The sequence below is a fragment of the Amia ocellicauda genome, chromosome 4 (assembly GCF_036373705.1).
Source record: "Amia ocellicauda isolate fAmiCal2 chromosome 4, fAmiCal2.hap1, whole genome shotgun sequence".
Lineage (NCBI taxonomy): Eukaryota > Metazoa > Chordata > Actinopteri > Amiiformes > Amiidae > Amia > Amia ocellicauda.
The window spans coordinates 32,300,947-32,312,471 of NC_089853.1; positions in this window are offsets into that span (position 1 = coordinate 32,300,947).

Consider the following 11,525-nt stretch of genomic DNA (forward strand, 5'->3'; position numbering starts at 1 on the left):
ATAAGAGCATTTTGGCTCTGAGCTGAAGCACTGATCTAAAGAAGACCTCTCCCCCCCAAAGTTATCAGATTTCCTTAGCTCATCAGCTTGGAACTGGGTTGCATCAGAGTGACAGTTTTGGGGAGGATGGCACCGAGAATGGGCCGAATGGTTTGGAGTCCTGCTGTGAAATGTCTGGAGAAAGGGGCCTGTAGGTGATAAAAACTCTTTGATGTGGACGAGAGCCGAAATCCCGACATAGAGCTACGAACCCAGGTCAACCGGCATTTCCAAAAGACGGCATAGATTGACATCAGTCATAAATCAAGCCTCCTCCAATAGGACACTGGGGGCTGAAACCAAAATCCAATCTCAAAAATTCAAGAACCAATCACCTATTGACCTGACAGACTATAAGGAACAGCGCACGGCCTTTTTCTCTCTCTCTCTCTCACCTGAACCAGAAACTCGCTGCCACAGCTCAACCTGTAGCTCTGTTGCCCGAACCGGAACCAGAAACCAACCAAGTCTTTGCCGGCAACAAGAGAGATAAACTGGGAGAAGGAGATTGAGCCGTACGAAGAATTCTTTTAAAGGACTTTATTTAATAAAGAACTTTACAGACTGCGCATGCCCGCCTGTGCCCACCTGATCAGTGGAGTTTTACAGCTGGACAATTGACTAAGTTGACTGTATACGAAAGTGTTCAGTCATTTAAATAGCTATTTGAGTCTTAAGAAACTTGACCCTTGGAACCAAACAGGGCCCTGCTTTCCTCAAAGACTTTGTCTTCAAATAAGTACGGTGAGAGACCCTTCTTGCCAAGAAGATTTTGTGCACAACCTTGGAGCCTTCAAACCAGTGGAAAATCTGTTTGAAAAAGACTCTACATTCGCGAAACCCCAACTTCCAGGTGCATCGACTGAGTGGAAGTTCTTGGACAAAGCAGAACTGGACTGCCTTTGTTCCAAACCACACGGACCTCATGCCGTGTGCTGTTATCTGAGCCCGAAGACAGAGAGGCCTCTCTGCGACGAAGTTCAGATAAGTTTAACAGTTTGGAGTTCATGATTCATGACATTTGAGAAATCAATTAGAAATGTTAATCTGTGATTCATAACTCTAGAATGTGTAATATCATTTAGTTTTCTTAAATATAAATGTGTGTTGCATTAAACTGTTTTGTTGATAATTTTAGAAATAAAATCTGTCAACGCCGAGAAATATCTTCTCATTCCTGTTTAACTGTTTAGTCTGAAATTGACACAAGTTAATAGACATTAGATTATTGGTGGCCCTGCCTATCCTTAATCATTGAATAATAATCAGTTAAGGGAAATTGTGGTAACAAGTAATGATAGGATCTTTCTCGGCACCTAAACGTAAATGAGACTGATATATATATATAACGAGAAGTTACCTGACATTAAATACTAACCTGCATAGTTATTTAATGTGTGACTAACAATACTAATGAGAGACTCACCTTCGTCTTACTAACCGGTATTGTAGTCAATGTCTTTATAACCTTTTTTGTTTAATGATTTGTGTGATATCATATGCGATCCCATGGTCTTTGATTTGGTCACGGAAGTGATTTGTCTTTGATTTGTTGATCTAGAGTTGAATTTTAATTAGTTTTTCCCTTTTGTATAATTAGTGTAGTGCTACATTTAGTCTTTGTTTTTGAATAAATTTGACAATTTATATCTTTGGAATTGGTGTCTGCGTCCAATTATTACAGAAATTGAGTTCTACAAGATTCCAGGATTCGTGATAAGGTGATACTATAAATTCACTTCTTTAATTGAATTTTATAAGTGTACCTTACGCTACAGGGGGGGAAGATCCGATTTGGAGAGGTTGAGCTTGAGGTGGTGAGAGTGCATCCAGGCGGAGATAGCAGACAAGCAGGAAGAGATTGCAGAGGATCCAGGAGTGAGTGATGGGAAATAAATGCAGAGAGCTGATGGTGGACAGCACGCTCGAGGGTCTTTGAGAGGAAGGGGAGTAGGGAGACGGGGCGGTAGTTCTGAGGAGAGATGGGGTCAAGGGTGGGTTTCTTGAGCAGTGGGATGACAACAGCTTGTTTAATAATTGTTTAATTATAACAATGGTTGTGTTTCGTGCTAAGAAATATACAGTAGATCAGATTTATCGGGACACATGGACTTCTAATGTACTGACAAACTGTATAAATGAAGAAAAGACCAATCGCTCCCCACTTGAATATTAAACTACTGTAGCAGTGTAGAAGTGGAAATTATATTGTTATGTCATCTTTTGAGTTTTGCGTTGAGATATAGCTGACATTATCGATGTGTTAAGCACAGATAAACGACAATGTGACTTACATTATTTACAAAGATTTGCATTTAAAAAAAACAATACAATGTTTCTACTTTTGTGTCTTTATGGTGAGGTGCAGTTTGTGTGCGAGTAGGTTTTTATTTATTTACATTATTGTAAAACATAATGTAAAAGCTCGTATTTCTCCAGCACCCCTTGCAGACTGAAGACCAAAAGTGACCGAGCCGACTGAGCAGCTCCACGGCTGTGCAACGCTGAGAAGCACCCCTACAACCCATAGTTTTAACTTGAAACACTTTGTTTTGATTGCCATTTTCATTCCTTTATAGTTGTACAGAAGCTAAGTCAATCATGTAGGGTAATTGGTGTTAGTGACTTGACATACTATAGATTTGCCAATGTCCTCTGGGGCAAATCATTTTTCATTTGTTGTTCCATACTGCAACCTGATGCAACTTCATGACCTGTGATGTTTAAAAGGGAGCGCGTGTCCTGTATCACAAAGCTTCACAGAATGGGAGTGCTGTGCTAGAGTCTAATATCCTGTATTTTTTGTGTGTTTATTTGGATTTGTTTTACTCTGAACCACAATGTCCTTCTCACACTAATGTGTTTTTTGAATATGAAGGTAAATGTAATTCACACTGCAAAATGTAATTAATATATTTTCAGTATAAGTAAGTATATTCTTGACTGTTGTTGAAAGTTAACTTTTAGCACTTACCATGTTTTATACTGAACATTTAATAAATACCTTTTTGAGACAGGAATTTTGTCTGCAACTTTTAATGTGATCTCAGCTAACACTGTACAGAGTAGAAAAGCAGAGTAAAATGTGTTTTAACACTTTAATGGAGTAAAACAATGAAAATGTTTTAACACTGATGAGAATTACATAATTGTTAATTTAACACTACAATTGTTTATTCTAGGATAAAAGTACTTTTTACTGTATTAAGAGTGGGACCATGTATGCTCTGGGATAGTGTTAAATTGAACACTGCTACTTTTACTGTGTAGCTGCTCACTTCATTGATACTCAACATCCCATTTCCTCTTTGTTACTTAGGAATTGAAAAGGTTAACTTGCCCAGAAGTGGAGGGATTTTTACTGTTTTTACTGAAATTTGCAAGTACAGTTTCCTACACCATCAAATGGCACTTGGAAACTGGGGGATGCTCTGACAGGAAGAGGTCTGGTAGACCCAAAGCCACAACAGAATCAGAAGACAAAGTTCTGAGAATCAACAACTTGCATGATAGGCAGCTCACAGGACAACAGCTTCAAGCACAGCTTAATACTGGTCGAAGTAAGCAAGTCTCAGTTTCAACTGTGAAGAGAAGACTTCGAGCTGCAGGTTTGACAGGTCGAGTGGCAGTAAGAAAGCCAGTGCTAAGATGGCAAAATAAGAAAAAGAGGCTAGCCTGGGTCATGAAGCACCACCAAGTCGACTACTGAGGACTGGAAGGTCTTTGAAGAGACTGTATTGTTTTATATTAATAATAGTATTCAGACCAAATAAAGTTGATTTATTAAGCTTAGCAACAGCCACCAAAGGCAGTTGTTCAGGGAATACCCTCTAGAAATTCCTGTCAATAATAAAATGATCAAACAAGAGAGAGAGAGCCCAGAGCTATTTGTTAAAAGCTTGTTTGTGGACTTAATTGCTTTCCCAGATTGGCAGGAACTGTTTCGTTAATGATTGAGGGACAGTTGTAAAAGATGACCGTGGGATTGGACCCATTGCAAATGCATCAAAGAAAGCCATTTAGTTTCTACATCCCACACCTCCCCTCAGGAAGACAACCACAAACATTCAGAGACCTGACCTCAAAGCAACACTTTTGGAATCCTGTGACTGACCCTGCCCACTGAACCACATGTCATGCATTGTATCAAAGCTGTTCACTTTTGCTGTTCAGAGAGAGACTCCGCTAAGGTGGAGCTTCCATGTCAGGGGCCTTACAGGCCGGGCATTGTTAAATAAATACCTTTATCCTCTGTGCATCAAGACTGGGTTCTTCAGTCTTATTGACTTTGAAATCTTCGGTTCATCACACAGTTTTTGTATGCCGTCGAGTAGGCGAAAGTATGGTTCCTCAGTGTGTGACACGAACTGACAAACATGGAGGAGGTGATGGTCTGGAGCTCTTTTGCTGGATCCAGAGTTGACAACTTACACAGAGTGAGTGGCACCATGAACCAAAATGGCTATCGCAGCTTTTTGCAGCACCATCTAAACCCTCTGGTATACGTCTATTTGGTCAGAGGTTCATCCTACAGCAAGATAATGACCCAAAACATGGAATGAAATGGACAGAAGGGTGACAAAAAGCAGCCTACAAGTACAATACATTTGTGGGAACTTCTGCAACAGTGTTGGGAAAACTTTCTGAACAATATTTCATTTCCATTGTCAAAAGAATACATTGAGACATTAAACTGCGTACATTTCAATAAAAACTGGAAATTCTGGTTTTCTAAAACTTTTGACCGGTAGTGTACATGAATACTTTTGTAATTCTTTAGGAAAATATATTATATTCATAGTAAAGACTTTTGAGTATAAATCCAATTGTTTAGGCAGCAAGTGTTATTAGGTGACCTGTATAGATGGGGTAAGTGCCCCCTCCCACATTGGGGAAGAAGCCCTGGGGGCACCTGACCTGGTTCCCAGCTTTTTAATACATAAATTAAATCTGTAGTTTCAACAAATAAGCAAAACAAGAACTGGGTTGTAAAGTGATTTCTAAAACCTGAATGTAAAGATTTGAAGGGTTTCTATAAAATGAGTTTGAGTAGGTTTATAAATAGCAAATATACTTACATTACCTTTTGCATTATATAAAAGGGTTTTGAAAACCCAGTTATTTTGTACCCCTTTTTTTTACACAATTAATTTTAATTATTATGAATTTAAATATTTTCAAAATGTTTGATTACTGGTAATTTTCCTGCCAGAACAGCAGAGCAGTACATCGAGCTAATTTGCATGACATCGGGTAAACAGCAGCTTGTCTCGAGTGCAATAAACCAAGACCATTTAAATGTCAACACACATGTAAACTCCACCATTGTCTGCTTTCTACTCCAAAACTCCCTCCTCCTTTCTTCATAAACATGTCCTAATAGGCAGGGGCTGACACAAGTGGCATGCGCAGCAAAAACATTAAGATGCGTCACAACGGCACAAATGCCTACCTATTTTACACTGGAACACGTACCAAATTTGCACTATTACCGTAATTAGTGGTAAGAATTCAAGTTAAAGCAAAGAAGCACACAGCTTGTGGACACACAAAGGGGAAATGTTCACAAGATTATACCCACCTAATTAGTGTGTTATGCAGTTTGGCCTTAATGACTGGATAAACTACAAAGCCTGACCCAAGTCTTACCAAAGACATCTTTAATTAATTAATCTGAGGTAAGTCAAAAGACCTAATTTCAACAGATAACTTGGAAAGTTTAGGCTTACTATAGGTGTACTGTAACCTGTATAAAGGGTTCTAACTTAGCTACTGGCCTACCACATCTACATCAATGTCAAAGCAGAGACCATTGAGTGATTTTCACAGAGCCTGACAGACATCTATTGCATTTCAGAGAGAGCTGCTCACAACTGGACAGTGTAAAGATGCATTGTCTTCTCACGATTTCATTCAGCCACTGTCTTCTAGGATATTCAATCAGCTGAAACAGTCAAACAGTATAAAGAATGTGTGTTTTGGGGCACAGATATTTGGTTAAGGACTTACAACAATGTCTTTGATAAACATCTGCTGCCTAAGAATGCTGGCCAGCACCAATCAACTCAACAACATACTTAGGTCTATGTTAATTATTATGCATGTGGTAAACTATTTTGTACAACTGTATTTTAATGAGATGTAATCACTTCTGATAGATAAGACTGCAACCTATTGCCTATCTGAAGGTACAAAAAGCATCTCCAAACTCTCATTTTGAGTTCTTTTCTTCACTTCATGTGAGAGGAGAGCTCCGGGTTAACCTGTATTTATGTTTTCTGTAATAAACTTGTTACTTCTTCATCGGTGTATCCTGGGACTTACTAAACCACTACAATGCTGACAGTGACAAAGTGCATCTCATCTGTTAAGAGCTTTGATTTCTGAATTTGAAGCAAGGTATGCATCATTAAATGCATGTGACAATTTTCAGATCTTTTATCAATCTAGTTTGGCCAAAGGAGAAGCAAGACATTTTTGGAAACCAAATTCTCAATGACATCATTCAGAAGTATGAGGCCTGTTCGTCTGTTGAGGCAGAGTCTCTTTGAGGGAATGGATGCACTTGGCAGAGGAGGCTGCCAGACTTTCTTCATGATCCGGTCAATATTGTTAATACTAGCAGTCCTGACTCCTACCTCAGTATTCAGAAAAAAAAATACTGTTGTCTCTCACACTGCTTTAAGCAGTGTTGCTTTGTGAGACATTTTCACAGGTCAAAATGATAAGAAACAATTATAGAAGCCGCTTGTCTATTTTGATGCATATTCGTATTTGCAAGTTGCCTAATAGGGACTGTGGTTTCAAACATCACATCACAGGGTCAATCAGAAAGAAAGAAGCTCATGTCAGGTTGAAAGTGGAAGTGAAGAGGAGAGGGGTACCACACCATTCATGCAGGTACTGAGAGTACTTACTGCAAAACAGTTATGTGAACCCCTGCTAATAGGGATGCTACCCCAGGACGAGGAAAAACCAACATGTTACACAATGTGCACTGCTGTTTTTCTTTACTAAACAGTACTTTCTCAAAGTTTGCACATTTATGGTTACACTTCAGCAATACTGAAAAGTCTATTCTATCACTTTAAATACTTGTAAACATTTAAAGATTACAAATAGAAATCTCAAACACTTATAATCCATTCAAATTTTGATATGTATATTTGTCTTTAGATTTTACCATGTTATGCTGCATTTTTTTTTTTGTGTGTGTTATTGGCTTAATTTCTTTGCCATGGAACAGAAAAGTGGCATGTTTTGAATATATTACAAATAGTTATTTATATTTTGGAAAAATTAACTGTTGTGAACTAAAAGCCCATGTGTAACATTTGGAGACTACTAACCTGTAAGTTTGAGTATTCAGGTATTATATTTAACAAAAGCATCCGTACTGTGAAAATCGATTTCTTGTCCCTACAATCAATATGCCCAGGGTAGTAAAAGTATAAAGACATCATTTTCCTCTGTCTGTTAGCTGTGCTGGGCAATGTTATGTTTGCGAATGTAATTTTAAATAAGGCAAGAAACATTTCACCAGTTTAAGCGCTCAGTGGTAAATAACACTGCAAGCAGTGCCCTCTCAATTCTCACTTCCTGGCTCCAGAGAAGAGCGGCCTTCTTAGCCCTGCCTTTATATCGTCCAAGACTAACTCCCGGAAGTGTCGACATTCATTTTAAATACAAAAATAGCATATTAATTCAGATTAATTATATTAAATAAAAGTCACATCGGTTACTCTGGGTTCTTTAAGTGATTAATCATAAAATGTCAGTGTTTTTATTATTATTATTATCATTGTGAAACGATAGGTTATTATCATAACCCCGGTTCCCTGAAAAAGAAAGACAGCCATTACCTAATGGGAAGAGCCTTCTGACCTGCCAATCAATGAAAACATGTACCAAAGCTACCCAATAGGGGACCTGCTGTCAGGAGAGACCCACCCCCGGCGTCTGTGAAAAGTCTCCTCCTGACGCAGGTTATGATAATAACCTATTGTTCCCTTTCAAATCGAAAGACAGCCATTACCTAATGGGAAGACTATATCAGAGCTGTCGTGAGTCCTGACACCTGACTAAGCCTAAACCCACAATGACAAGGATAGCAGAGCCTCACTGTGCCTGAGGGATAGCAGTTTGAAGTACCTGGGTGCCCAAGCCTGGCCGCAGCCGGTCCACCACATTGAGGTGGTAGAACCTTGTGAAGGTCTGTTGCCCGGACCAGGTCACAGCATTGCACAGATCTTGCAGTGTGGCACCGTGAAAAAGAGCCCACGACGTGGCTTGTCCCCTCGTTGAGAGCGCTAAGATGTGTTCAGGCATGGGAACATTAGCAGTTTCATAGGTGAGCCGGATCGTGTCCGCCACCCAGTGCGCCAGTCATTGTTTTGAAACTGCCTGCCCTCTGGTGGTGGAACCATAGCAGACAAACAGCTGGTCGGATTTGCAGCTCTGCGCAGTACTCCGCATATAGCCCCTCAAAGCCCGGACGGGGCAAAGTGTGTGTAGTCTGCAGTCCTCATCCGATTCGTGTGGAGTGGGATGGAAAGACTCCAGGACAATAGGTGGATTTATATGAAATGCCGACACGACCTTGGGCAGGAAGGCCGGGTTCGTCCTGAGAGTGACTCTGTCATTGCTTCCAGAGAAGATCAGACAGGCTTTATCCACAGACAAAGTGTGAATTTCACTAATTCTCCTTGCCAATGTTATCGCTACAAGAAAAGCTACCTTGAGCCAGAGAAAGCGGAGCTCCGTTGTGGAGATGGGCTCAAAGGGAGCACAGCTCAGTCCCTTCAGCACTAATTCCAAGTCCCAGGCTAGAATTGTGTCCTTTATCGGTGGTCTCAAGCGTTTTGCCCCTTTCATAAACTGGATTGCCAGGAAATGCAATCCTGGGGAGACATTGTCAATTTTATAGTGACATGCCGAGATAGCAGCCAGATACATTTTCAATGTGGATGCAGATTTCCCGTCCTCAAGCAGCTGTTGCAGGAAGCACAGGATTGTCGATATGGGGCACCACACTGGATCCACACGTCTCTCTAGACACCAGTTCTGAAAAACTGACCACTGGTAAGTATATTGGGCCCTGGCCGATTGCAGCGATTCCACAACATTCGCAGGCAGCCCTAGAGACATCAGACGGTGCCTTTCAGGGGCCAAACCCACAACTGCAGCTGTGCTGGGTTGGGGTGACACAACAGTCCCTCTGCTTGAGTCAGTAAGTCCCGTCGAAGCAGAAGCTGCCATGGATCCGCGCTGATCATCTGTGCCAGCGTTGCGAACCACAATTGTCTCGGCCACTGGGGTATGATCAGGAGAACTTGAGCTCCGTCCTGGCAAATCCTCTCCAGTGTCAGTGGAAGAAGTGGCAGTTGGGGGAAAGCATACAGCAGTTCCTGTGGCCATGGGTGAGTAAAGGCGTCCACACCCAGGGAAAACCACAGAGGACAGTGAGTCGTTGCCTGTGTAGCAAAAAGGTCGACCCAAGCTCGTCCCAGCCTCTGCCAGATCTGTTCCACCACCTGAGGATTCAGTCTCCACTCCGAGCTGTCCAGACCTCCTCTGGAGAGGGCGTCCGCCGCTGTATTGGACACGCCCGGCAGGTGTATCTCCCGTATGCAGCGGAGATTGTCTTGCGCCAAAAGGAGAAGTCTGCATGCCACACGTTGTAGTTTGGGGGAGCGTAACCCCCCCTGGTGGTTGATGTAGGCCATCACTGACGTGTTGTCCGTCTGGACCAGGACGTGTCTGTCTGCCAGACCGTGGTGAAAGTGGTGCAGCGCCAGTCGCACCGCTTGCAGTTCCTGTATATTGATGTGTGCAGCTGATCAGAGGCCGCTCCACACTCCTTGGACTCCCCTCCCATTCCAGACAGTGCCCCAGCCTGTTCTGGAGGCATCCGTGGTGATGACTTCCTGTCTGTGCAGGCACCTGAAGGGGGAGCCATTGTAATGGGCGCATGTGCATCAGGCCCAGAGGTAGAATATTCGAGGCGGCCGCCATCAGCCCCAACAGTCTTTGAAATTTCACCAGCTGGAGAGTCGATGCCTTTCTGAATGACGCCAGGCACTTCTCCAACGACTCGAGTCTGTCTCTGGACAGGTAGGCAAGCATTTTTTGAGAGTCCAGTCTTATTCCCAGGAAAGTCGCCCTCTGTGTGGGCTCGAGGGAGCTTTTCTCTGTGTGAACTGCGAGACCCAGTGCAGTCACGTGACGTATGACCTCCGCTGTGTGTTCCTCTGCCTGAAGCCTGAAGTCTGCGCACACCAGCCAGTCGTCCAGGTAGTTCAGGATCCTTATCCCCTTTGTCCTAAGGGGGGCCAAGGCTGCGTCAATGCACTTAGAAAAGGTGCGGGGAGCCAGAAAGAGGCCGAATGGCAGCACATTGAACTCGTACACCTGGCCGTGGAAGGCGAAGCGCAGGTATTTCCTGTGCACCGGGAGGATGGGGACGTGGAAGTAGGCGTCCCTGAGGTCTCTTGACGTGAACCAGTCACACGGCCGGACAGACTGGAGGACATGCTGCACTGTCAACATGCGTAACGGTCTTTTCTTCAGAAACATGTTGAGGCCCCTCAGATCAAGAATGGGCCTGAAGCCTCCATCTTTCTTTGACACCAGGAAGTATCCCGAGTAGAAGCCTGCTCAAGAGTCTTCTGCAGCCATTAGTCGTATCGCTCATTTCTCCCGCATCACCTCCTGTGGCTTCGCAGGGGGGTGCTGGGCATCTGTTTTGTCTCTAGGCTTCCAGCCGGATAGTCTAATCTTTCCTCTCACCGTCGGCTGGCCCCTGCGGTGCTGGTCAGGCTGAGAGCCATTGGGCTGTTGCGGTCTAGCATGAGGTCTCCCCTGCCTCGGCCACGGTCTGTTTGGTTGCTGATGTCCCCACAGACGGTGTTGTGGCGGGCGTCTCGTCTGCTGGAGGTCAGCATATTTGGAAGCCGACTCTTTGGCCTTCACTGACCGCTCAATGGAGAGGTCCACCGACTCTCCAAACGTCTGGCCCGGGTGATGGGAGCATCAAGGAGGATGGACTTCTCTTTGTCTTGGAGCTTCGCCTGCATCAGCCACAGATGGCGTCTGGCTGCCACCATAGCTGCGAGAGATCTCCCCATAGCCTTCGCTCCATCTCGCAGCAAATCTGTCATGTAGGCGTTGATGAGCTCCAATTCCTCCACATCTGCCATAGATTGGTGCTCTCTCAGGCGTCCCGTCAGGTGTACAGGATGAGGATAGCCTGCACATTATTGGAGCAAGATGAGGATGAGTGTCTCTGCCCTGGAGAAGTGCTCACTATGGTCCCCAGCGGAGCAGAGCCCACAGAGGAGTGGTGAGCGGAGCTTCTGCTGCGATGGGTGGCAGACGGGGTGTTTCTAGCCCTCCTACGGCGCGTTGCCTCAGTAAACGCCGCACAATGCACACAGCCGCCTTCTCCCGTCAATGCATTCCTGGCGTGTTCCTCTCCTAGGCAATGC